The 26,233-nt window shown below is 42.7% G+C and overlaps 1 protein-coding gene across 1 annotated transcript in view; it reads left to right on the top strand.

The window, feature by feature from the left end:
• The first annotated feature begins 10,927 nt into the window (after positions 1–10,927).
• Positions 10,928–26,233, top strand: part of JARID2 (jumonji and AT-rich interaction domain containing 2) — a 151,754-nt gene continuing 136,448 nt past the window's right edge. The window contains exon 1 of the mRNA XM_023756478.1: positions 10,928–11,059. The gene's annotated coding sequence lies outside the window, so the exon portion shown is untranslated. The remainder of the gene's footprint in view (positions 11,060–26,233) is intronic.

Genomic DNA, 26,233 nt, shown 5'->3' with positions numbered 1-26,233 from the left:
GTTTCCACCAATTGTCCTACATCATTATTAACAGTGCTCTCAGTTGGGATGATAAATTACTTGGTCACTCTAACTGTGATGGATGAGCCTCTATGCAGTTTACTCACAAGTGATTGGAAATTAACTATCTTCCTTTGGGCTCCATTTAATTTAAAAATAGTTGTAATTGTTGGAAAGCTAAAAATAATTGATCAGAAATGTGCTTCTCTCTAACCCATGCCTTTTAATCATTGTTTTCCCTTTCCTAAATCAAGATGTCCTGAATTTGAAACCGTAATAAAAACTCACATATGGACAAAATTGCATAAGGATTCTTTGAATGATGTCCTTAGAATTGATATTCTATTACACAAGATTGTTGGACAGGCCAGTGAGATAAGATCCCTCCCCTTTCTTTTCCCTCCCCTCTTTATTTGCTAGTCTGTAGCTAGAGCTGTTGCTCTTGAGTTGTTCTGTTTTTCATATAACATTTTCATTCACCTCTTGAAATTAGCAATAATTTTGCTTTCATTTAGGAGTCAATGTGAGTTACACATTTGACGTTTCCTCTTTAATAACAAATTTCTGAGTTTTAAAATTTGCTTCCTGATCTGACACCTGCTGAACCGTCCGACTACCTGATAGCACCAGCTCCTGTTTACATACCCAGCTGTGGGACTTTTGGGCAAGACAATGAAACGCACCTCTAAAAAATAACTAAGGGCTTCATGATTACTTCCTTTCCCACCACTTTGAACTAAAGGGGAGGAAGCAGTGGTGTGGACCTTGCACTCAGGTCTGAGCAGAGTGTTCCATCCTTGTTAGTGCTGATCCCACTGCCTAGCATGCAGTGAGCTTCCAGCAGAGGTATGCTATGATTAGCATCATTATCACTTTTTATATGCTTCCCTTAGGTCTCTAAGGGCATCGTCCTCTGCCCTGTGCCTGTTTGGTAAGTTTGATTGACCTGGTGTCCCTGTTTTTTATTGTATTTGAGTCCTCTGAAGATATTTTATTTTATTTTTTTAAAAATTGTTTTATTGTTTAAAGTATTACAAAGAGTATTACATATGTCTCCTTTTTTCCCCCGCCCTTGACAATCCCCTGGCCTCCCCTACCCCCCAGTGTCTTATGTCCATTGGTTATGCTTATATGCATGCATACAAGTCCTTTGGTTGATCCCCTGCCCCCCAACCCTCCCCGGCCTTCCCGCTGTAGTTGGACAGTCTGTTCGAGGCTGCTCTGCCTCTGTATCTATTTTTGTTCATAAATTTATAATGGTCTTTATTATCCATAAATGAGTGAGATCATGTGGTATTTTTCTTTCATTGACTAACTGGCTTATTTAACTTAGCATAATGCTCTCCAGTTCCATCCATGCTGTTGCAAATGGTAAGAATTCCTTCTTTTTTACAGCAGCATAGTATTCCATCGTGTAGATGTACCACCGTTTTCTAATCCATTCATCTGCTGATGGGCACTTAGGCTGTTTCCAAATCTTTGCTATGGTAAAGTGTGCTGCTATAAACATAGGGATGCACTATCCTTTCTGATTGGTGTTTCTGGTTTCTTGGGATATATTCCTAGAAGTGGGATTACTCTGTCAAATGGGAGTTCCATTTTAACTTTTTGAGGAAACTCCATATTGTTTTTCACAGTGGCTGCACCAGTCTGCATTCCCACCAGCAGTGCAGGATTGTTCCTTTTTCTCCACATCCTCGCCAGTACTTGTGTGTTGATTTGTTGATGATAGCCATTCTGACAGGTGTGAGATGGTAGCTCATTGTTGTTTTGATTTGCATCTCTTGGATGATTAGTGACTTTGAGCATGTTTTGATATGTCTCTTGGCCTTCCTTATGTCCTCTTTCGAAAAATGTCTATTTAGGTCCTTTGCCCATTTTTTGATTGGGTTGTTTATCTTCCTTTTGTTAAGCTGTGTGGAGATTAAACCCTTATCTGAAATAGCATTGGCAAATATGTTATCCCATGGAGTTGGCTTTCTTGTTGTTTTGTTGATTTCTTTTGCTGTGCAGAAGCTTTTTATTTTGATGTAGTCCCATTTGTTTATTTTCTCCTTAGTCTCCGTTGCCCTAGGACAGTGATGGCAAACCTTTTGAGCTCGGCGTGTCAGCATTTTGAAAAACCCTAACTTAACTCTGGGGCTGTGTCACATATAGAAATTTTTTGATATTTGCAACCATAGTAAAACAAAGACTTATATTTTTGATATTTATTTTATATATTTAAATGCCATTTAACAAAGAAAAATCAACCAAAAAAATGAGTTCATGTGTCTCCTCTGACACACGTGTCATAGGTTCGCCATCACTGCCCTAGGAGCTGTGCTGGTAAAGATTTTGCTACGACATATGTCTAATATTTTGCTGCCTATGGAGTCTTGTAGGATTTTTATGGTTTCCCGTCTTACATTCAAGTCCTTTAGCCATTTTGAGTTTGTTTTTGTGTATGGTGTAAGTGGTGATCTAGTTTCATTTTTTTGCATGATCTGGCCAAATTTCCCAGCACCATTTATTAAAGAGACTGTCTTGACTCCATTGTATGCTCTTGCCTCCTTTGTCACCTATTAATTGAGCATAATGGCTTGGGTCAATTTCTGGGTTCTCTGTTCTGTTTCATTGGTCTATATGTCTGTTCTTGTGCCAGTACCAGGCAGTTTGGAGAACCATGGTTTGATAATATAGCTTAATATCTGGTATTGTGATCCCATCTACTTTGTTCTTTCTCAGGATTGCTGTGGCTATTCGGGGTCTTTTTTTTTATTCCAGATTAATTTTTGGAGAGTTTGTTCTAGATTTTTGAAATATGCCGTTGGTATTTTAATGGGATTGCATTGAATTTGTAGATTGCTTTGGGTAGTATGGATATTTTTATGATGTTGATTCTACCAATCTATGAACATGGTATGTTTTTCCATTTGTTTATGTCTTCTTCTATGTCTTTTTTCAATGTCCTGTAGTTTTCCGAGTACAGGTCTTTTACCTCCTTAGTTAAGTTTATTCCTAGGTATCTTATTTTTTTGGTGCAATGGTAAATGGGATTGTTTTTTAGTTTCTCTTTCTGTGAGTTCATTATTAGAGTATAAAAAGGCCATAGATTTCTGGGTGTTAATTTTGTATCCGGCTACATTGCCGAATTCATTTATTAGGTCTAGTAGTTTTTTGATGGAATCTTTGGGGTTTTCTATGTACAGTATCATGTCATCTGCGAATAAGGACAGTTTTACTTCTTTTCCAATGTGGATGCCTTTTATTTCTTCTTGTCTGATCGCTATAGCTAGCACTTCAAGTACTCTATTGAACAGGAGTGGTGAAAGTGGGCATCCCCGTCTTGTTCATGTTCTTTGGGGCTGGTTTAAGACCCCTCTCTACTGTTCTGCCTGGCATGTCTGTTTCCTGTCAGACAGTCAGCACAATGTTGATGTTCCCAGTGATCCACTGCTCCTCTGTGTCATAGGCCACAACTTTGGTTTCAAGCAGGCAGGATCACTCTGCTCACTTTGTTTCTCTGCCTGCCTTCAGTTGTATTTACACAAGCCTGTATTTCTGACACAGCCCCTGGGCGGTGGTGTTTCTGTATTAGTTTCCAGGACCAAATGGCCCCTCAATCCAGTCCCCCAGGACTCTCTGGGGGTGTTTAGACTCTTCTTTCCCCTGCCACACTCAAGACTGTATTGGAGGGATGGACTGTCCCAGACCCAGTTTCCTGCTCATGTCTCCCTATTCTGCTCCCCAGTTGCCACAAAAACCACCTTCCTCGGCAGTCTTGGTGAGTTTTTTTAATTGAAAGATCCTAAGCACTGGGTTTAGCAAGTAAAAGCAAGGAAGTCATAAAGACAAAGCAACCGCCGCTGCCTCGTGTCTTTCTCCCCCGGCATTTCGCAGCCAGTGTAGAACTTCAGGCTGCCTTGGCTGCCTTTATGGGCACAGTCTCCCACGGCTGTGGGCTTAGCTCTAGAGTCCCCCATTGACAGCAGCCCTGTGGACCCCCTTCCACATTCAAGGGCTACCCTGACCCTAAGGGCCGAGGATTTGGTGCAGTGCAGTCTCCCTCTGAGATTCTAGTCCCGACTGTGCGCATTTCTCTTTCCAGCCTCTATCCCAGATCCCAGCTCTCTCCAGACGATCTCTGACCTTTCCATTCACGGATTGCCTCACCAGCTGTGTTTAACTCGTCAGTTCCAGGTGGATGTTATTTGATTCAGCTGTTTCTTCTATCTGCTCTGTGAGAAGGCGCAGGACCGTTTGCCTATTCGGCTGCCACCTTGTCTCCCCCTGGACAAACTTTAGGTGCCCGCGGCCGGGTAGGCTGGAGTCTTGGTGTTCGTGGGTTCGCAGCTGAGGCAGCTGGTCCCTGGGCGTCGTGGTTGTAGGGTCCCGGGAGGTATCCGAGGTTTCCCGGGGAAGGTAAGGCTGGGCTTCTGATCTCACCCCCTCTCCCCTTCAAGGTGGTGTTGTCTCTGCGGCAGAGCTGGCTGCTCCGGGAGAGATCTCAGCAGTAGTAGAGGGTGCCTGGCCAGGGGAGCCTGGTCCGCCAGTCCCAGACAGTCCTGTGGAATATAACTGTCCCTCACTCACAAATACACACACACTCCCTGCATGTCCACACACTCTCCCTTCGCTCTCTCACTCACTTACGGTATATTGTTGATTGTCGTCCTGTTGTCTGCCATCTTGGATCTCTGATTTTTTCTTTTCTTTATTTTTCCCTCCCTCCTGTCAACAGAGCCAAATATTTTTATTTATGTCAGTGTATGTAAAGCATTTGCTTTAGGCCATGGCTGGGTCATCCACTGGGTAAAAATAGGTGGGCACAGTAGTTCAGTATGTTGTCCTGATAGCCTAAGGTTTCAGATTCGATCCCCAGTCCGGGTACATACAAGAATCATAAATGAATGCATGAATAAGTAGAACAACAAATCAATGTTTCTCTCCCCCTCTCTCTCCCTCTCCCTTTCTATCCTGTCTCTAATATATTAAACAACAACAACGACAATGCAAAAAACATTTGCTTTGTTGTTGGGGAAATATAAGTAAGAAATTGTGGGGTGAGAGTAAGGAAAGGGGGTACATTTTCTGGGAGCTTGATTTGTGCATCCTCAATTTATGATGGTCTGGTAGAATAGAGCAGTGGTTGCCAACCTTTCGGACCTCACGGACGACGGACCACTCGTTGGCGACCGCTGCTCCAAAGGTTTCCTTAAAACCAATGGTTGCCAACCTTTCGGACTTCACTGAACACCAGTGTTCCTGGACTGCTGGTTGATGACCGCTGGCCTAGAGGTCTTATTGAAACCCCAAATGGCAATAGCTGTTTTTAAGTCTTTAATGAAATTCATGAGAACTGGCACTCTCTGGGCAAAGTGAATTTGCATCATAATAAAGCTGCTGGATTCTGATACCAATGGCTACATGTCCTCCTATATGTTCCTTTATTAAGCTGACCAGTAAACTAGAATGGACAGGGTGCTAGGTTTGTGGGAGCATTCTGGAGGTGGCCAAAAAAGGATCTCTCTCTGTCTCTTTAGTGCTGCACTGTCAAATCCTGATGATTCTACCTGAGGAAAGGGAGGGCCAGTTCCTGGAACATCAAACAGAATAATTAGGATTTTTGAATACTGAGGCATGAATTGATTTGAAAATAGTGATTTGGGAATGAATGATTGAACATAAGAGAGTGGGGAGGGTATAGTGAGAGAATGCTGAGAGATACAGAGGAAAAGGAGCCTGGACAGATATGTGGTGAGGGAGGTAGGGAGAGGAAGAGAAATACTTAGTGACCACTTAGGCTATCGGGTATGTTTTAGGGCAAGCATGTCAAATTGAAAAGGCTAACACGGGCCAAAGAAACAAGGTTTAAGTTTATGTGAGCCTCAAAAAAGCAAAAGCTTCAATTTTCATAGAAATGTAGGTGTATTTCGATAAAGACACGCTGAATACAAAGGGCTGAAATAAATGAGTAATCGTTAACATAAAATAATAGGACATTTTAATAAAAATATTTTTACTGAACAGTAACTTACCAGACACTGAATAACTGCACAAATTAATAAGCGTAACGCAAATAAACCTATTTTTCTTGTTTTCTAAAAGCAAAATATTTCCTGTTGTGCACACCAAACAAGTCAGTCCAAGTATAATGACTTGGCAATCAGCTGCTAAAATATTCACTGCTAGTATTAGTAGAGAGAAATGGTGCGTCTGCATGTAAGGCATGTAAGGGAAATGAATGCAACACAATTATAGTAATCAGTCATTAGTGAATGTTGTAGTTCGTTATTAATAACTAGAGGCCTGGTGCATGAAAATCATACATTCGGGGGGTCCCTCAGCCTGGTCTGCACCCTCTCGCAGTCTGGGAGCCCTCGGGGGATGTCAGACTGATGGCTTAGGCCGAGGAGCGGGCCTAAGCCAGCAGTCAGGCATCCTTAGTGCTGCCGCAGAGGCGGGAGAGGCTCCCGCCACCGTCACTGCACTCGCCAGCCATGAGCCCAGCTTCTGGCTGAGCGGAGCTCTACCTGTGGGAGCCCACTAACCACCAGGGGGCAGCTCCTGCATTGAGTGTCTGCCCCCTGGTGGTCAGTGCACGTCATAGCAACCTGTCGTTCAGCTGTTCGGTCAATTTGCATATTAGCCTTTTATTATATAGGATTATGTGTAACAGGATATTATAAAAATTTAGTTACGAAAATTGTTTATTAAAATGTTTCTCACATACCCGTTAATTGGCTGGGCCACAAAAATATCCATTGTGGGCTGCATACAGCCTGTGGGCCGCGAGTTTGACATGCTTGTTTTAGGGGCTGGGATAACAGTGGTGAACAGCAAAAACAATTTCCTGACCCCATGCAGACATTGTTTAAATGACTGATTAAATAAGACAACTATTGAAAAAGGGAAAATAAAAAGGAAGCCCTTTAGTTAGAGGTCATATAAACTCGTAGAGAGGTGTTTGTAATTCGTGTTGCCTGATCTTTAATGATAGTTATGATGTTGGGACTTTTTTTTAGAGTACTCAGTGATTGGCTGTTCTGAATAGCAGAGTGAGTATTAGACTCTTTCTGGCCTTCCATGACACCCAACTTGGAGAGTGCTATGCTGCCTCATGGTTGGGCACACACCTTTGATTTCCACATCTCCATTCCACTAGGTAGGGGATCCACCACCGTGGTCTGCAAGCTGAGTGTAGGGTGATTCATCATGACTCTGCAGCTGTGAAAGGCAGTTTAATTTCTGAGTTATTGCCTACCTATTGAACTTTTGGAAGCAGAACAGAGTCACCCGTTAGGTTTGTGTCTTGCATTAGTATTGAGGATGGTGACAAGGCTTGACCAGCACCCCAGGTTATAAAAGAACACATGTGTTTTAAAAGTAAGTTTGATTTTAATGTTTAGAATTTAAAAACCCATAATCTGTGTCATGGATGTGCCTCTTTTGTATTTAAAGTACTTTAAAGGTGTAATGAAACTGCTCTTGTACCAGTAAGTGAACCCTAAATGTGTCTTCCTTGCAGGAGTTTTCATCTCACATGGTTTATGTTTTAATTAGACATTAGTTGTAGAGGTGTAATTCTCTATTATGGAGGCCTGAAGTCAGAATGAAGGTATCAGCCTGAATAGGATGCAAAAAATTGTCACTGGAATTTTACATTGAAAGCTATTTTGGGGCTTTAAAATGTATACACGGTGTAGATGTAGGAAATAATAGTTTATAATCACATCATTTGTGGAGATGCAAAAGATGAGAATAGGAACTTGGTTACAATGAAAAGATTTTTGCTGCACAACCTTTATTGCATAGACTGACTGTGGAAGCTGAAAAAGTGGATTTCAATCTATAAGCATTAACTCCTGCCACATTTAAGACTGTCATTCAGTTGCAAAGAATATGCTAGGAGAGCTTTCATAGAAATTCAAGGGAGTAGAGAGTTGCTATAAGAGCAAATTCAACTAGGATGTGCTTTGTATGTGTTGTGTAGCTAAAGCATCTGCCTTTTACTCAGGTTAGTTATTTGGGCTCCCCAGATAGGTCTGGTTAGAGTTCTTAATTTTTCTGTTTTTTAACCAGGTGATTGGAAGGTCTGCAGTGACTTGTACCAAGTAGCAGTTAAGAAATTGTGTGTGTTTCTCCTATTGGGTTGAGGCAAGATTTGCTGCTTCTTTAAACCTTCATGTTTGAATCTCGACCACCATCCTGGTTAGTAGATGTCTTGGCTCTCAGGAGAGCAACCAGGAAGACAGGATGTGCCTTCTTCCTCTAGCGATATCGGAAATCACAGCTTGGCATGTCTACAGGAGGGAAGAGTGTGCAGGGCAAAGTGGAAATCCTAGCTCCCTTCTTCCCAGGGCTCCTCTATTATAGAAGATGGAGAGTCACTCTGATTCTAGGAAATCCCTGAAGCTTAATAAGAGTGCAGCTTAACTTATTTAGGGCTTAGAGTTCCTATGTGGTTGTATTTCTAAGATGTAGTTTGTATTTATGCGGAGTTTAGGAATTTAAGAGCTGGAAAAGACCTCAGCTATCCCAGATCCCTTATTGAGTCCCATGGAGGTTTTATGTCACCTGTTAGTGGCAGGGAGTAAAAACCAATTTGTTGGACATCCAGTATACCAGCACCAGTCTGACTCTGAAGTGTTCGGGCTCCTGTTTGAACAGAGGGAACATGAATATCCAAAGCCCTGTTTTACCCACGGTATTAATGTTTCCCTTATTCTCTTGATGCCCAGGATATCTGAGAAGCTCAAATACTTGTATGTCTAAATAGAACTGTGTGATAAAATGCTTAAGTCTTGCCCTGTCTGGTTTGGCTCAGTGGATAGAGCGTCGGCCTGTGGGCAGAAGGGTCCCAGGTTCGATTCTGGCCGAGGGCACATGCCTGGGTTGCAGGCTCGATCCCCGGTAGGGGACGTGCAGGAGGCAGTTGATCAGTGATTCTCTCTCATCATTGATGTTTCTTTCTCTCTCTCTCTCTCTCTCTCTCTCTCTCTCTCTCTCTCTCTCTCTCTCCCTCTCAATGCTTAAGTCTTGAAGCAGGTGTGTGAATATGAGGGCTTCTTAGATAAGCAAATTGTGCATAGATATCCACAGAACCTAAGATTGTGCATAGATATCCACAGAACCTAAGAATGTCCTTAGCCATATGAGTCTACCCCTTAAGCCTTAAACACCTTGTTCTTGGTTTCCTACAACAGTTGTCTCAAGTTAGTTACGGTGTCAGCCATCTCCATCCTCATGTTCTGTCTTGGTTTCCTGCCGTTGTGTCCCTCGCTGCTCCCTCCTCCCTTACTGCCTCTTCAATTCTAATCCTTCTTTTTTTTTTTTTTTTTTTAATATATTTTATTGATTTTTCACAGAGAGGAAGGGAAAGGGATAGAGAGTTAGAAACATCGATGAGAAACATCGATCAGCTGCCTCTTGCACACCTCCTACTGGGGATGTGCCCGCAACCAAGGTACATGCCCTTGGCCGGAATCGAACCTGGGACCTTTCAGTCCGCAGGCCGACGCTCTATCCACTGAGCCAAACTGGTCAGGGCTCTAATCGTTCTTTATATCTTTACTACTAGAATGGTCTATAGGCTGGCTGCTAGTTCTTTGATTCCTCCGCCCCCACCTTCTTCCAACCTGGCCTTTATTTTGTCATTCCTCTGTCAAGAACTTGCATTGGATCTGATACAGCAGACATAGGGAGCCACACTTTTAAATTAGACCAAGGGTCCTCAAACTACGGCCCGAGGGCCACATGCAAATACAAATATTGTATTTGTTCCTGTTTTGTTTTTTTACTTCAAAATAAGATATGTGTAGTGTGCATAGGAATTTGTTCATAGTTTTTTTTTAAACTATAGTCCGGCCCTCCAACGGTCTGAGGGACAGTGAACTGGCCCCCTGTTTAAAAAGTTTGAGGACCCCTGAATTAGACCGTCAAGACCTGTTATTAACCTGTGTGTATTTTTATCTCTCGAGTTCCTCCTTTTCCCCCATTCCATTGCCCTTTTCCACACTGGCGTCCTGCCCCCCGCCCCCGCCCCCCTGGTGACTTATTAAGAGCCTATTGCTGATCCAGTTTCTGACTGAATTGTAAATTTCCTTGAAGGTAGCACCAACACCCCAATGACAACAAAAGTGGAGCACATACAGGGTATCCCCCAAAATGCATACACACTTTGAATAATTATTAATTCCAATGGTTAAACCTGATTAGAAAAAAAAATCATTGAGCTATCAAAAATATATGTTAATACTTTTTTGGGGGATACTCTATATTTGTAAGGTAGTATACATTTTGGCATTGCTTGCTTTTTAAAACTCCAGCACAATGGTTCATTATTACATACCCGGTTGTGAGTGTAATAACAACTATTTATGAACTTTGTTAGGAATAGAAAACTTCCGTATTCCCCATTAATGAAGGTCTTTGGATATGGATAGCTAAGGGGAGTGAGGTTGTTTTTTTTTTAAAAATATATATTTTATTGATTTTTTACAGAGAGGAAGGGAGAGGGATAGAGAGTTAGAAACATTGATGAGAGAGAAACATCGATCAGCTGCCTCCTGCACACCCCCAACTGAGGATGTGCCCACAACCAAGGTACATGCCCTTGACCGGAATCGAACCTGGGACCTTTCAGTCCATAGGCTGACGCTCTATCCACTGAGCCAAACCGGCTACAGCGAGTGAGGTGGTTTTATCTTTCTTTCAGTCCCTTGTACAGCCTCTGGGTTCGCTTTTTACTTGAGGTCTCTCCAGATGTCTGAAGGGCCAGTGCTATCTCTTAACCATATGCTGTAATATTGATCTCTAGAACCATGTCTTGATCACACAATACTTGTTTGAAATTTAAAAAAAAAAAGGTTTATTTTGACTTAGTATTTACCTGCTTTCTTTCAAGTAACTCTCCTTTCTTTCATCTCTCGGTTTCTCCAGGATGACAGTGATGGGATTCCATGGTCAGAAGAAAGGGTGGTACGTAAAGTCCTTTACTTATCTCTGAAGGAGTTCAAGAATGCTCAGAAGAGACAGCATGGTGAAGGCATTGCTGGGAGCCTGAAAACAGTAAATGGTGAGTTGAATATTTGTTGAATCTCTGGGCACATCCTTGTTTCTGAATTGGATGTGTTTTGCAACTTGTGCTTTTTAAGCTAAGTCTTTTACCTGCAGTTATTCTGGACAATTTTTTTGGGTTTATAGATTCATTTTCATGTTCCTTTATGTGCTGCACCACTGTCAAGTAATTAGTCTATTCTCTATACACAGGACCGGGGCTGCAAATCTGATTTCTTTCTGGGTTCAATGTGGAGCCTGTTTTATAGGTATTCCTGTGGATATCTGCTTCATACCCAAGTATGACAGCAGAAGTCTTTGATGATCTTACTGTGGAGTGATGTCTTTGATTCTTATCCCCTGTTTGTAAAGGAAGTAGCCTAAATCCATGGTGTGCCTACTGCCTTTCCTGCTCTCAGGCTCAGCAGCCTCCTAAGCACCTGCTTCTTTGTATGTTGATCAGGTCGGGCAGGTTGCTACCCAGCAGCAAGTATACAGTGGCATAGAATTTCTGTGTATCTGGAATTTTACCTCTTTCTGTATGGTTATCAGTAGGATCCTTGAAGCCTGCAAGGAGACTTGCTGCTATCTGCCTTTATTCTTATCTCTCTTTTTAATGAGATTTAGTATGATTCAGATGAAGTCATCTAACAAAAACCATTTCAGAACTAACATTTGGTTTTTCAGGGGATGTGGCTGTGGTGGCATTCCAAAGTTTCTCTTGTATTTTCTAATTTCTTAGAATTATGGATAGTGTGAGTCCATGTTCTGGTTTGTACTTGCATGGAGATGAAGAAAAAGAGATACTGTTCTTTCTTAGAATCTTTGCTCTGGTCTTGGGGTAACAGTTATCCCATGTGGGTTCTCAGCAGCTTTCCAGGATGCAGAGTGACGGGTTCACTTAGGGCTTCCAGTTTCTTTCCAGCCTGCTTAGTGGAAAGGTGAGTTGTCTGGAAGCCTCTTGTTGGAATTGGTGCTTGCAGATGGGACCTGTTGCTGCTCTGTTTCCACAGGGCTGTGGCGGGATTTAGTGAGATGACCTCCTGCTATCCACCCAAGTTCTTTCATTCTTTTCTAGTATTGTGTGGTTTGAAACAAGAACCCTTAAATTCTGAGCCATATGTAATGGGAAAGGCCTCTTTTAAAAAAAAATACATTTTATTGATTTTTTACAGAGAGGAAGGGAGAGCGATAGAGCGTTAGAAACATCAATGAGAGAGAAACATCGATCAGCTGCCTCCTACACACTCCCTACTGGGCATGTGCCCTCAACCAAGGTACATGCCCTTGACCGGAATTGAACCTGGGACCCTCGAGTCTGCAGGCCAACGCTGTATCCACTGAGCCAAACTGGTTAGGGCCGGGAAAGGCCCTTTTACAATTTCTTTCGCATTTGCAGAAGTAAAATAAGTAGTCGAATTTGTTGCCACAGTATACTGTTTGGACCCCCATGGATCTCCAACAGACAGAGACCCCATCTATTCCTTGGCTGCCTATAATATAGTAAACTATATTCCCTTGTCTATTTGGAGAACATTTGATGTGATAGTTCTTGTCATTGCTTCACACTGAATACCTATGGTCCCCCAACTTACGATGGTTCGAGTTGACGATTTTTCAACTTAATGATGGTGTGACAGTGATACACATAATACATCACATGAGATAGTCAACACGTTATTTTAAAATGGACTTTGTTAGAACATTTTGCCAAACTGTAAGTGTTCTGAGCACATTTAAGGTAGGCTGGGCTAATCTTTGTTAGCTTAGGTCTATTAAATGCATTGTAAACTGAAAATATCTTATTTGGATGTAACCCCAAATGAAAATAAGTTGAGGAACAGGGTTTTTCTTGATTAAGATTTTTAGAATGGTAGTGGGAGGAATTCAATTGAATCCTGGAGTTAGAGTAGAGCAGTGGCTGTTATGGATGTAGATCTTAGGGTTGTGATAAGAATGCTTAATTATGCTGTTCATGAGTGGTAATGCTTTATTGCCCTGGAAATCTCTTAATTTTTTTACACACCAGCCTAGTTGGGGAAAATCAGCTTTTAGGACAAGTAGTTAGCTAGGTGTCCAGGATTGAATGAAAGTGGAATTTGGGTAAAAGAACAAAAACTAAAGTAAGTTATCCAAGAAGCAAAGAGCACTACCAGCTAGTTGGCTATAAATGTGGCTCTCATGTTTTTTGGGCATAGTTGAGGTATTGACAATGCAAAGGAAAGAATTCTAAGAAAAGTTATCAAAAGTATCTCTATCGGGATCATTGAAGGCTTTAAATAATTCTTGTACAAGCTTTATAAAGATAAGGTAGTTTTTGTCGTGTTAGTTTGCCTTTCACCCTAATAAAGACTGACGTGTCTTTTTTTTTTTTTTTAACACACTCAGTTTGGTTGTGAAATTGCTGTGAATATGCCTTTTTCTAGTTCCTGTTGGTGTTTGTGCAGGTAACATTCCAAGGCCACCTTTTTGTTATTCTGTATATTGCATTTCAATAGCAGTTCTAAGTAAACACATCTATCTCCTTGTTTCAGAACTTAAGTGTGTTTTAAGAAGAATTTTCTTAAATGCAGTTAACATGTTAAAGTGTGCTTTCCTGTTTGGGGGTTACTGGAAAGCACAGGGAAACAGAATTGTTACCATGGGAATAACTCTTATAGATCCCAGAATCTCAGGAGTGCTCTCTAGGAGGGTGTGATCAGAGAAAGCTGAAATAGCAGGGAACATTCATTTTTTGGCTGAATGGGGTTGGGAGTAAGGATGATTGCAAGCAGTGTTCTCTTTGAATGTGTGTACATGTGCATCACTTGAGTTTGAATGGATGCTTCATAATAGATTATAATTCATATACTGTACAATAGAGTGACTCTGTCTTAAGCTGTCCATCACAGAATACAATCTCTGGATTCTTCATTGTGGACAAGTGAAGGCAAGGTAGTAGAGGGAGAGTGGTTTTAACAGTAATACAAGGTACTTGTTTTTACTGTTATTTTTAAAAGTTGAAATAATTCCATTGGTCCTATTTTAATTGTGACAGAAATTTGTCTGGTGGTAAATTTTGGAAACTGTCCAGTACAGAGCCCTTACTGGGAGGTGGGGTCTGAAACTAGATGGCATACGGGCTAGAGCATGTACCTGTTCCCCAGATGGGGAGGGCTTCTGCCCCTGTCTCCCCCTTTGTCACTTGGGGACCTTGGGTAGTGACATACCTCTGAGTTTGTTCACCTTGGTGTTTTTCACCTGCAGGCTGAATAAACATCCCTGTTGTGTGCGGTAGTGGCTTTCCTGACTCTGTTATTTATTATACAGTAGCAGCATTGGAATTGCATTTCAAAGTTGTGTAACTTTGCATCCAGTACTTATTTTAGAACACATACCAGATAAAAATTACACCATATCTTTGCAAGAGTAGTATTGAAAACAAGGTGTTTTATTTTTTTCTTTCCTCCTACTAAATTTTAAACAAAGATATTTCTGGGTGATTGATCCAAACAGAGTTTCCTGGGAAAATACAATTTAAAATAATATTTTGCATTAACAATAGAATGGGCCTAGCATAATTTTGTATCTTATTTGAATTGACATCACTTCTGCTAAGTCATTGCTATGCTAGGATGCTGAACAAGCAGCCCCTTGCACTGCTTCCCTCTTGGGTGAGGCTGGCTGGGGGTCTGGTATCTGTTGACAGTGTTCAAACAGTGGCAGCTTGGATCTGAGCGGCTGAGCTCAGCTGCCCCATTTCTGCAGGTCTAGTGTAGTAGTAATAACACAAGCAGACAAAAGATAGTAAAATCCATGTTTGCCATCAATCTTGCTTCTGTGGTTTTAAAGTGACAGGGAATGACATTTTTTGTCCTTCTAGAGGTAGTGAATGTGAGTCTTGAACGTGGATTGTCTGTGTCGGAACTGAACCATCATTACAGCTTGTTGGTTACAGCCAGGCTTAGAAGGCAGTGCTTAGATTTCTGCTGATTGTGAGCCTTCTGTTTACTTCTGCTGTAGATAATGCTACTTTTTCTGGCTGTAATAATTTAACAAAATCTTAGAAAAGGGCTGGCAAAGGCTGAGGCCACTCTTTGAGGACTTTTAGCCCACTGGGACTGAAATTAGGGACATTTAACTAACATGTTGTACAAATAATGAGTACATATAATTACACAGTAAGAGAGTGGAGCTATCAGCTGTATTTGAATTTTTGAATTTCATAATGCAGCAAGCCCTCTGTCCAGCTAAAGAGTCTTGACTGGATGTAAGGGACACTGGACCCTTTTCTTAGAGTCGTCCTGTGGGCCCTGGTTGTGATAACTAACCTCTGTTGAGTGCTTATTATTTGGCAGTTACTGTTCTAGCTGTTTATCCATATTTTAATCACTTAATCTTCACAACAAACCATTTTGTAGATGAGAAAACGATACACCAGAGTGATTAGCGAGTTGCCTACACAACTAAGGTGGGACAGAGCCAGGATTTAAACCCCAACTTTTTGTACTAGAGCTCTCCTGCTTTCAGCCACCGCCTAAACAACTTTGGAACCCTCCATAAAGATAGGGAGGGTCCCAAAAAATAAATATTTGTAGGAGGATATATTTTTAATAGCAGCTTCTTTTGAAGCAGAGAAGTGAAATCTGTGATTGGGAGCATGTTTCTGGGCTTTATTAGACCTTGTACTTTAATAGAGGGAATAAAAATTTGTATTTCTTCTTCTGATTACCCTTCTTAGTTCAGTCATAGGCACACACATGCATTCATTTCTTTCTATTTCTTCACCTAGAGGCAGAGAGTTTTACTTTTGTCGAGCCTTTCCAGCACCAATTGCCAAATTGTAGCCAAGGACCAAAGTTGGACGTGTAGATATAGGGCAGTGGTCTCAACCTGTGGGTCGCGACCCCTTTGGCGGTCGAACGACCCTTTCACAGGAGTCGCCTAAGACCATCCTGCATATCACATATTTACATTATGATTCATAACAGTAGCAACATTACAGTTATGAAGTAGCAATGAAAATAATTTTATGGTTGGGTCACAACATGAGGAACTGTATTTAAAGGGCCAGAAGGTTGAGAACCACTGATATAGGGAGACAATTCCCCCCATCCCCCCGCCACACACACACACACACACACACACACACACACACACACACACCTCTTTTTAGGGAATAGAGTTTTGGATTTCCGTACTACAAAATCTTTCTTGAAGATATCTGATGTTTATGGATCGAAACATGGGCCCAAGACATGCTTTCTTGAAGTAGTCCTTTTATGGCCTAAGTAGTGCAGGTGGGGCATTTCTTGGTGGAGCTTCCATTTGGTCAGTGTCTGAGACAGTTTTTGGATGTAGGAGGTATTCCCAATTGCTTATTTTGGAGGAATCGGATTGCCTTATTCATCCCATCTAAAATGTCATCGAGTGATACACCATGATTTTATGTTTCAGTAAGAAAGGAAAATGATGATTCCAATTGTAACTATAAGCCATCATACTTTATAAGATGCTTTCTAATTTTAGATATGCACGTTTCAAGATGAGAAGAATATGTGTGTCCTGGAATCAGAACAAAATACAATAAGAGAAATGCTTTAAAAATCAGAAGTGAGTGAACTGTGTTTGGTCTAGTGTGAGAGCTGATGATGTTAAACAGCCCACCGTGGCACTTCCTTTTGTAAAAGAAGCCTTGAAAGCTGTGGCATCTTGTGCAAGGGCAGGAGATTGGGATGGGGTGGTGTTGGGGGCAGAGGTGGGGACCTGCAAATAGATATTGGACAGGTTTCTCTGGCTGGTCTACTTGCACTGCTCTGGCACCTAGGGAGGGGCAAGCCTAACTGCAGCCCTTTTAGCCAAAGAATTATGGATTGCTAGAGCAGGAAGGGACTTTTTGAGGTATATAGGTCAGACTCCTCATTTTTCAGAAGCGGAATTTTGAGCCTGGATGATGAGCTTAACTGGAAGGAATGGATCATGCTGAGGACTGATTGGAACCAGAAACCCCATTTAAATGAAGGGGAGGCACCAGGCTTCCCAGTAGGCATGGCTGCTTGCAAAGGTTTCATGGAGAATTAAGTATGGAGGTGCCTGTGGAGGTTAATGTGTTTTTATGCTCCTCTTTCCCACCACTTTGTGTTTGAGACCTACTGCATCCTCAGTTCTCTCAGCCTGCCTTTGTCGAGTCTGTAAGCTCTGTGCTGTTTCCCCGATTACATAATTAGCCTCATCAAATTGTGGACTCCTTTAGTAGGAGGGGCTTACAACACAGAAGGTGTCACCTAGGAGAGAGTGGGTGGACAGGGCAGATGTGGGGTGTGTGAGATATCTAAAATTGAGATCATCCTGCACAGTGTCCTTGTTTGTCACAAAGAAACACAGTTTTGAGGGTTGTGGCAACAAGAGGATAGAAACCCACTGTAGTGTGGAATGTTTCTTAGAGCTGTTCCACCAATGAGGGTCTTTCTGTCTCTAGTCACATTCTCCCTTTGTGCACCAAGTCTCTTTCTCTCGGTTCTATAAGAACATCACTCTGGCAATTATTCCTTTCCTTTCCTTTCCCTCCCTCCCTCCCTCCCTCCCTCCCTCCCTCCCTCCCTCCCTCCCTCCCTTTCTTTCTTCCTTCCCTTTTTCCTATTTACTTCTTTACGAGATCATGCCCATCAGTAAACAAAACATTTTGTAATTTCTTACATAATAAAATAAACCATCCATTAATCTCATGTCTCCCTCCTGCTATTAATTCCTCTCGATAGCAGAATTTTGAAAGACAATGTCTAAACAGTCTGTCTCTCCTATTTATATTCATGTAAATACCATCTCCACTCATTCTCTTTGAACCCCAAGAGTCAGGCCAATTACCAAGGTTAATAATGACCTTGGTTGCTAAATCCAGTTTTCAGTTAGTGTGGCTTAAGTTGTCCATTTGGCAGCAATGGACATGTTTGAACCTCTTTTGAACTTCACCTGCCTTCTGCACTTTGATTTCTTGATAGGCCTCATGAAAACTTGAGATGTGCCAAAGCTAACTATATCCACTCTCTTTCATCTGCATCTGCCCTGCCCAGCTTCCCATTCTTAGTAAGTGCCAGTTTCATTCTTCTAGTTGCTTTGGCCCAAACCTTGGAGTTACCTGTTACCACTATTTCTTCCAAGGTTTATCTTCTGTCCCTTAGCAAAACCTGTTTATTCTAAACTCACAATGTCTTTTGTATCTGCAAATGCCCCACTGACACTAGTCCACAAACTCTAGTTTTGGCTAGGACTCCTAATGCTCTCTTACCTTCTGCCTTTTTACCCCCTCCAGGCAGTAGCCAGCACAGTTCTTTATAAGTGCAGGGTTTCCCCATCACTCAGCATGAAGGATGGCCACTTGCTGTGTGCCCCAGTATCTCTCTGGTCTTATCTACCTCCCTCTCCCTTTGACTCTGTCTCACCTAATCTGATCTTCCTGCTGTTCCAAACACACTGAGCATGCTCTTGCCCCAGAATTTTTATGCTCTCTGATCTTCTATGTAGAGCTCTCTTTCTTTAGTTACCTATGTGACTTGACCCCCTCTCTGTGTTCAGGTTCCTCATCAAATGTGCCCTTACCAAGAGTCTTTCCTTGAGCATCTTATTAAAAATTGTGCCTTTGTTAGTTACCCTTTAGCTCCTTAACATGTAATATTTTTCTGCATAGAATTTCTCACTTCCTAACACTGTCATTGTTGTTTGTTTATTATAAGCTCTCTTTCCACAGTCTACTGTCGGTTCCATTAGAGAGAGGCTTCATCCTTGTGGACTGCTGCTGAACACACAACTCCTGGGTCTCTGTGGAGTGTGTGCTGTGTAAACAGTGTGCGCACCCACCATGCTGTGGGTGGGTGTGGTCTTTTCTCTCTGTTCAGGGTAGGGGTGTTCCACCTCTAACTCCAGATTTCATGTGGGAAATGCATACACCTAGAACTCTAGGCCCCCAGATCACAGCCCTTGCTATTTATCTGTCACCAAAGTACATATTCATACATAGAGGTTCTTAGACTTGGATCACCCTGTATCCTTTCTGAACCACATTTGTTGAAAGCCTATTTAGGAATAAGACACATTACTTGGTATTTTAGGTTAAAATTTTGCTTTTAAGAAAAAATAAGTTACCATTTTTAATTTTCACAGCATTATGATAATTATACTATTGCTATCATGATTTTGTGGATTCAGCGGGTCGCAGATGTTAAGCAACTTGTACAAGGCTACAGAGCTAAGAAGTAGTCAAAGCAGGATTTGAACCCAGGACTCCTGACTCCAGATCTTGCTTTTTTTTAAGTTGAAGAAAACTTTATAACTGTAAGTGTGCAGTTCAGTGAGTTTACAAATGCACATATGCCCTTCTGACCAAAGCTCCAGCATAGCTGGAAGACTTTTCCATCATCCCAGAAAGCTTCCCTCCAGTGCCTTCCAGTTCATTTGACTTTTTTAAAGTCTGTGTTCATTTTGGGATGTGTTAACATAACTATCAGTTTTTAGAAGCTATGGCTATACATGGGCTTACGGTGTTTTCCAGGAATGTTCCAGATGAATGAGAGTGTCTCTGAAACTTGAAAGTACCTCAAAGCCCTGGGCTCCTGTGTGTCCAGTAAGCAGCTCTTGGAGGCCCTAGCTTAGGAAGACATCAGCCAGTGCTTGAATAAGAACCTCCCAGTTGGATAGTCTTATGAATGGCATTGCTTATCTCATGGTAATATTTGTGGAGAAAGATGATGTCTTAAATTGGCATCATGGTTTTGGTTCTGAGCTGTCAGGCAAGTCCAGACCACAGATGGGCTTTTGAACAGTTGTAGTTCGCATCCTCTTCAGTTTCACCTTTCTCTTGTGGCATTTTTTTTTTCCTCCTGCAGCACTGTACTTAGTCTGTGAGTGTTAAGAAATCGCAGCCTTGCCTGGTATTTGTGGCTCAGTGGTTGAGTGTTGACCCATGAACCAGGAGGCCACGGTTTGATTCCTGGTTAGGGCACATGCCTGGGTTGTGGCCTTGATCCCCAGTAGGAGGAGTGCAGGAGAAAGCCAATCAGTGATTTAAAAAAAAAAAAATCATCACAGCCTTGAATTCTCACCCTGGCAGGTTTGCTCAGTTGGTTAGAGCATTAACCTGATACGCCAAGGTTGCAGATTTGGTTCCTGGACAGGGCACATACAAGAAACAACCAGTCCTATATAATAAAAGGCCAGTGACGTAATGGCATAACGACCGGAACGACTGATTGATCAGTCGCTATCGGGTGCATTGACCAACTCTCGGTCCCTCCCCCCAGCCCGCAGGCTCTGATCACTGGATGGCCAATGAGGAATCACGGGGAACCGGGGTGGGTGGTGGGGTGGCGCGACTGGGGACTGGCAAGCATGACTGGGGACTGGCAAGTGGGCGTAAGGCAGACCTCTTAGTCCCTCCCCCCGGCCCGCAGGCTCTGATCACTGGATGGCCAACAGGGAATCACAGGGAACCAGAGTGGGTGGAGGCGGCAGGGCGGGACTGGGGAGTGGTGAGCAGGTGGAAGATGGCCCTGATCCTAGGCTAGGCCTAGGAACCCTACCCATGCACAATTTCGTGCACTGAGCCTCTAGTAAATACATAAATATGTAGAACAATAAATCAGTGGTTCTCCCCACCTAAAAAAAACAACACACAAAGAAAACAATCAATAAAAATTAAAATAAAAAAGAAAATATGGAACTGCGGTCTCAGGCGTAGCTTTCTCCCAAAGGCAAAGCTGAAGAAGCATGAAAAGCCATGTCTCTTTTTTGCTAACAGTGTGTTTTCAGTTAGATTGATTCTTGTGAGGAGCCCATGTGCTGTCTGACGGCCTTGGTGCAGAAACATGTAGCAGCAGCATGGTCAGATCACTAATTTCTGTTCATTTTCTTTTTTTTAATTTTTATTTTCTTAAATCTTTATTGTTGAAAGTATTACATAAGTCCTTCTTTTCCCCCGTTAACCTCTAACCCCCACTTCGTCCTCCCTCCCCCAGGCCCTCACCACCCCATTGTTCGTTTCCACTGGTTATGCATTTACGCTTACTAGTTCATTGGTTGATCTCTTCCATTCTGTTCATTTTCTTGCAGCTCTGGTGAAAGTCAGTATATTAGTCAGCTTGTATTGTCATAAGAAAATAATATTGACGGGCAGCTTAAACAACAGAAATCTATTTCTAATCGTTCTGGAGGCTGGAAGTCCAAGATCCATGGTGCCAGCCAATTCAGTTTGTAGTGAGGAATTGCTTCCTGGCTGTCCTCACATGGCTGAGCGAGGGCTTGCAGTGGTGTCTCTTTTTATGAGGATACCAGCCCTAGTGGGTTAAGGTCCTGCCCATATGACCTCATTTAACCTTTGTCACCTCCTCTAAGTTCTTCAGACATAGTCACACTGGGTGTTAGGGCTTCAATTAGGGATTTGAGTGTAGGGCTTTGAGTGTAGAGGTGGTGATGATTTAATTTTAGATTAAGTTAATTTCCATGTTAATCTACAACGTGGTTCCTTTTGTGCTTAAGTGACATTAGAACAATTTACTGGTACATCAGGAATCTTAAGAGCTGTTTGACCTAAGAGAACTTATTGTTCCTCCCAATTGGATGGATTAACTTGGACTTATTTATTGAGTGCCTGTTTTTGTGAGACTACTTGGGTTAACCTCAATACTCTACGTCAGTGGGAGTTGAAACATGATTCATGTGCAAAGGTTGCTGCTACAGAAGGCCAAGAACCCTGAGAAAAGGGCAAACAGGGTGAATCAAAGGCCCTAAGGATTTGGGAGGGGAGAGGCAAACATCTCTGGAAGGATTTGTCTGTTGTCGATTTCCCAAATCATGTGATGTTATGAGGTTAAGGGAATCCTATTTATTATACTAATTCATCTTATTTGTCTGAATATTATTCTTCTTATTTGTCTGAATATTATGCTGTAAATATAATTTAGAGCAGTGCCTCCCAACCATTTTCACTTCACAACATGTATGGAAAGGGAAGACCCTGTGAGGTAATCAGACAGCCTTCAGTCAGCCAGGGACGACTTGCATGACTTGCCCATGCACGGAATTTGTTTGTCTGTGTTCACTTTTGTAAATGGTAATGTCACCTACCTCCTTCTACTGGGAGAAGAGTCTCGTGTTTCCTCAGTCTCACCCATTTCATGATTTGAATTCTGTGGTGTGTGAATTTATGGAGTTTTAATTGCTATCAGATTTGCCACCATGGATTAGTGCAGTTTTGCTTTGCTTGTGAATTTCTTCAAATTCACTTGTGAATTGCCCCAAATTTAGAGGGCATTTTAGTTAGCTGTTGGAAATAACCTGTTAAGACTCGAGCCACATGAAATATTTAGAGACCTGTATGGCATATCTTTAAAGCCAGAAGAGTGATAACTAGAGATGTTTTGGGGAAATTACCCATCCAGTCCATAAGTCCCTTAATTTACAGTTTGTTACTCTGCAGCCAAATCTCATATAGCCTTCTATTTTAGTTTTCTCTGTAGTCTTTAGGATGCTTCTGCAGAGCCCAAATTTAAATTCAGCTTCCTCATAAGTTCTTTATTATCACAAAACAGTGCACGTCTCTCAGTAGAAGAGGTTTGGGGACAATGAGGGAGAAATAAGAGCTGTTTTATAACCTTAGACCTGCCAATCAAGGAGAGTAGTGTCAGCCCAGCTTGTCAGCCAGGCCGTCCCTGTGTTGTGCCAAGGGCCCTCTCATTCCTGCAGCTTTAGGGCTCCTCATGCCTGATGTCTCGAGACCCTGGTCCTCCTCTCTCTGCACCATTCCCTGACCTTTCATTAGTGTTCTTGGCTCATTCATACTTTGGATTTAATGATTCAGCTCTTTCTGCACACTGGGCCACTTCCTGTGTGACCTGCCCCATCGCTGTCTTCTGGGTTATTCCTTAACCAGGTGTACGTTTCCCCTGGCAGGCTTGTGGGCACCCTCAATATTTGTGGCACCTGGTCTTGATGACAGGCAGAGACAACTCAGCCTGAGACCCTCACACCAGCTTCTGGTGCTGTCTGAAATGGCAGTTTCCTTCCAATTTTCCATGGCTCTTAATGGGCTATGTTGCCTTCTCATGCAGGAAGGCAGTTGCAGGTCTCTCCTTTGGAAACATTTAACTCTTTTATTTCTGAGACCCTCCTTCCTTTGGATATGATGGGGGTATTTATGAAGGACCCAGAGTTTGTAATCCTTGTTTTTGGAAATTACATTTCACCTTCTAGAGCTATTTCTAGAAGGACTACAACCCCTCTTCAGACACGATCATGCCCGTGGAAATATTCCATATTTACCGCTTCGGTATGCAAGAGGCCTGGTACTTTTCAAGAGGATTCTACATTGCAAATGCTGAGCCTGTACCCTAGTGGCTTTACCCTGTCCTCACCCAGCAGTTTACCCAACTTCCGACTACCAGTGTTGTTTAAAAAGGGCCTTTCCAGTTTACTCAGTTGGAAAGTGTTAAAGGGTGAGCTGGAAGGCTCTCAGCTGGCACTTTCTGACTCCCTCAGAGGAAAATATTGGCAAACTCTCCACTCTGCCTGAAACTCTTCTTATAAATTGAGAAGCCAAGAGTTATGAAGCCCTTGCACAGGGCCAGACTGAACTGTGTGGGAGAACACGTAATGACTCAGGCTAAGATAACTGACCGTTTCTGATAATAAGACTGTTTGCTTCTCCCACTCCAGTCCCCTCCACATTTCGATGTTAATCTTCCAGCCACCAAAAGTAGAAGTGTGTCATGAGTACAGTTTACAGTGTATTCTTGGTCCTGGAGAGCCTTTACTCCAGAAGGTGCATGTAGCTTTTTTTTTTTTTAAATGTCCTCTTTTACATAAGAAGGAAAGCATTGGGCAGCGTTATTCAACAGGTGTTGCACCTTCTACTAAGGAAAGTTGTCTTCTCTCATTTTTGGCTCTTTTTCTGTGGTTTCAGGGGTCAAGAAGCAGGAGCTTGCCATTGATTTATTATCCTGTTTGCTTCCATCTGTCTGCCTTACACTTCAATTTGTTGGTGGAAAGCTGGATGTGAATGTGCCATGGGGCCTGAGACAGTTCCATCTTCCTGAGTTGTCTGACTGCAGAGCCTGTATAATCCCTTCTACCTAGTCCCCCAGTGAGGTCTGCGGACATAGAGTGTAACCTGAGGGAGAACATTGGCATCGTTTTTCTTTCTTTATCCATCTTTTTACACCCCTGCCTCCACACACACAGGTCAAGCAAAGATGCCTCTTCCAGCACTGTGCACATTGTGCAGCCCACTCTTGGTGTTCCTGTCCTCCTGGGGTCTCTTGATGGAAGAATTCCAAGTTAATAGGTTAAGATTGCCATCAAGTGGCTGCTCTTGGTAGTGGATGGTAGGATACTGGCCACCATGGCTGCCCTCCTCCATGCACATTGCTCTCCTCCAGTTACTTAGCCCCTCTGGGAAAAATGATCAAGCTCAAGTGCTTTCTCTCTGTGGAATTGGCTGTTTTTGTGTGTGTGTTTTGTGTGTGTGTGTGTGTGTGTGTGTGTGTGTGTTTGTGTTTGGGGGGTGGGGGGGCAGAGAAAGTTCAGAATATCCCCGCATTGTAAATCCTCAAGGCATCTATGTGAACCCTGACTGCACCTTCCAGGGTGGACTGGAGCTAAAGGCAGGTTTAGTGCAGTGGTCAGAGCTCAGGGCCCTGGAGCTGTGAATGCAGGTGATCCAGAGGCTTACTGGAGAGAACTGCTGGGAATTCTCTCCTGCCAGGTCTGGGCCAGCAGGCCAGAGCCCTCCACCCTGCTCGTGGAAATTGGCAGGGAGGAATATGTGTCACTCTGAAGGGATGGCCCCACCTTCCCACTGAAGGTGAAAAGAATACCAAACCCAATTCAGCCATTCTGTTTGGCTTCTGTTCATTGTTTCCCAGCTCTGACAAAGGAGTGATAATTTCTTTCTCAGAGGTGATATTTAGGTGATATTTAGATTATTTAAAGTCCTTACTACCTGGCAGAAAATAAGATTGCAAGAGTAATTGTTATTTGAGGTTGTAAATATACATTGCTTAACTGCTTCCCATAAAAGCTGTAGCTGTGTCATAAAACAACACACTCCCAGGACTGGTTTCCCCTGTTCCCTGGGTCTGGACGCCTGCATCCTGTAATTAGACCTCACCCTGGGCCTTGGGGAGCAGAAGCTCCAACTGAGCTTGAAGGAAGTGATTCCTATTTAGTTTTCCCTGGCAGGTCAGCCCTTAATGGATTTGGGAAAACCTGCCCTGTGGTAAGAGTAGGAGTGAGGTTTGTGTAGGTGGGGCACCCATACCAGTGTGCAGAACACTTGATTCTATAGTCTCTGAGGAGCCTGGGAGAAGGCTTTCTGAGCTGGCACATAGAAAGAAGACGGATTTGTGCCAACAGGGTTGGAGGGGGAGGCCTGAGGACAAAGTGACTATGGAGTACATCAGAATACTGGTTAAACTTTGGGTTCAGGTCAAGGAAAGAAAATTCTTAGGGCTTATATATTTTTAGCAGCTTTTAGAAGTGATAGAGGTTATGTTATGTAACCATTCACATGGATAACTGTTCAATCATTAAACCAAAATTCCTGGATTCCAGCCATTTAAAGCAAAATCGGATGCATAAAAAAAAACCCATGTATGTTGTAAAGAGCACTAACATCCTATATAATAAAACCCTAATACGCAAATCGACCAAACGGTGGAAAGACCGGTGGAACAACTGGTCTCTATGATACGCACTGACCACCAGGGGGAAGACACTCAATGCAGGAGCCATCCCTGATTGGCGGCAGCTTCTGCGTTGAGCATCTGTCCCCCGAGAGGGAGGCGACTGGTGGTGGCGATCCGAGGGTAGGGCCGGCCAGTGGGAGGTGCCAGGCCACCAGCCAAGGTGGGTGTTAGTAGGGGCACCCCCATCACCTCACCTCCTAGTCACTCCACAGATGGCCCTAGATGCACCGGCCAGGCCTAAGGACCCTACCCTATATATTGGGAACAGTCTCTGGCAAGGCTTCTCTAACACTGGAAAAACAAGATGATGTAGCGATGACATGCATAGATTCTGGCTTGCACATTTTGTGGTCAGCCCTGATTCTGACACTTATAACTGTGTGACAAAGCCAATTATTTAACTTCTCTCTGCTTCAGTTTTTCCACCCATAAGATGGGGAAAATGGTACTACTGCCTCAGAAGGATCATGTTACGTACTACT

Source organism: Myotis lucifugus, unplaced genomic scaffold (genome assembly GCF_000147115.1).
Source record: "Myotis lucifugus unplaced genomic scaffold, Myoluc2.0 scaffold_95, whole genome shotgun sequence".
Classification (NCBI taxonomy): Eukaryota; Metazoa; Chordata; class Mammalia; order Chiroptera; family Vespertilionidae; genus Myotis; species Myotis lucifugus.
Note: the sequence above shows the minus strand (reverse complement) of the source record. Positions and strands in the feature narration are given on the sequence as shown.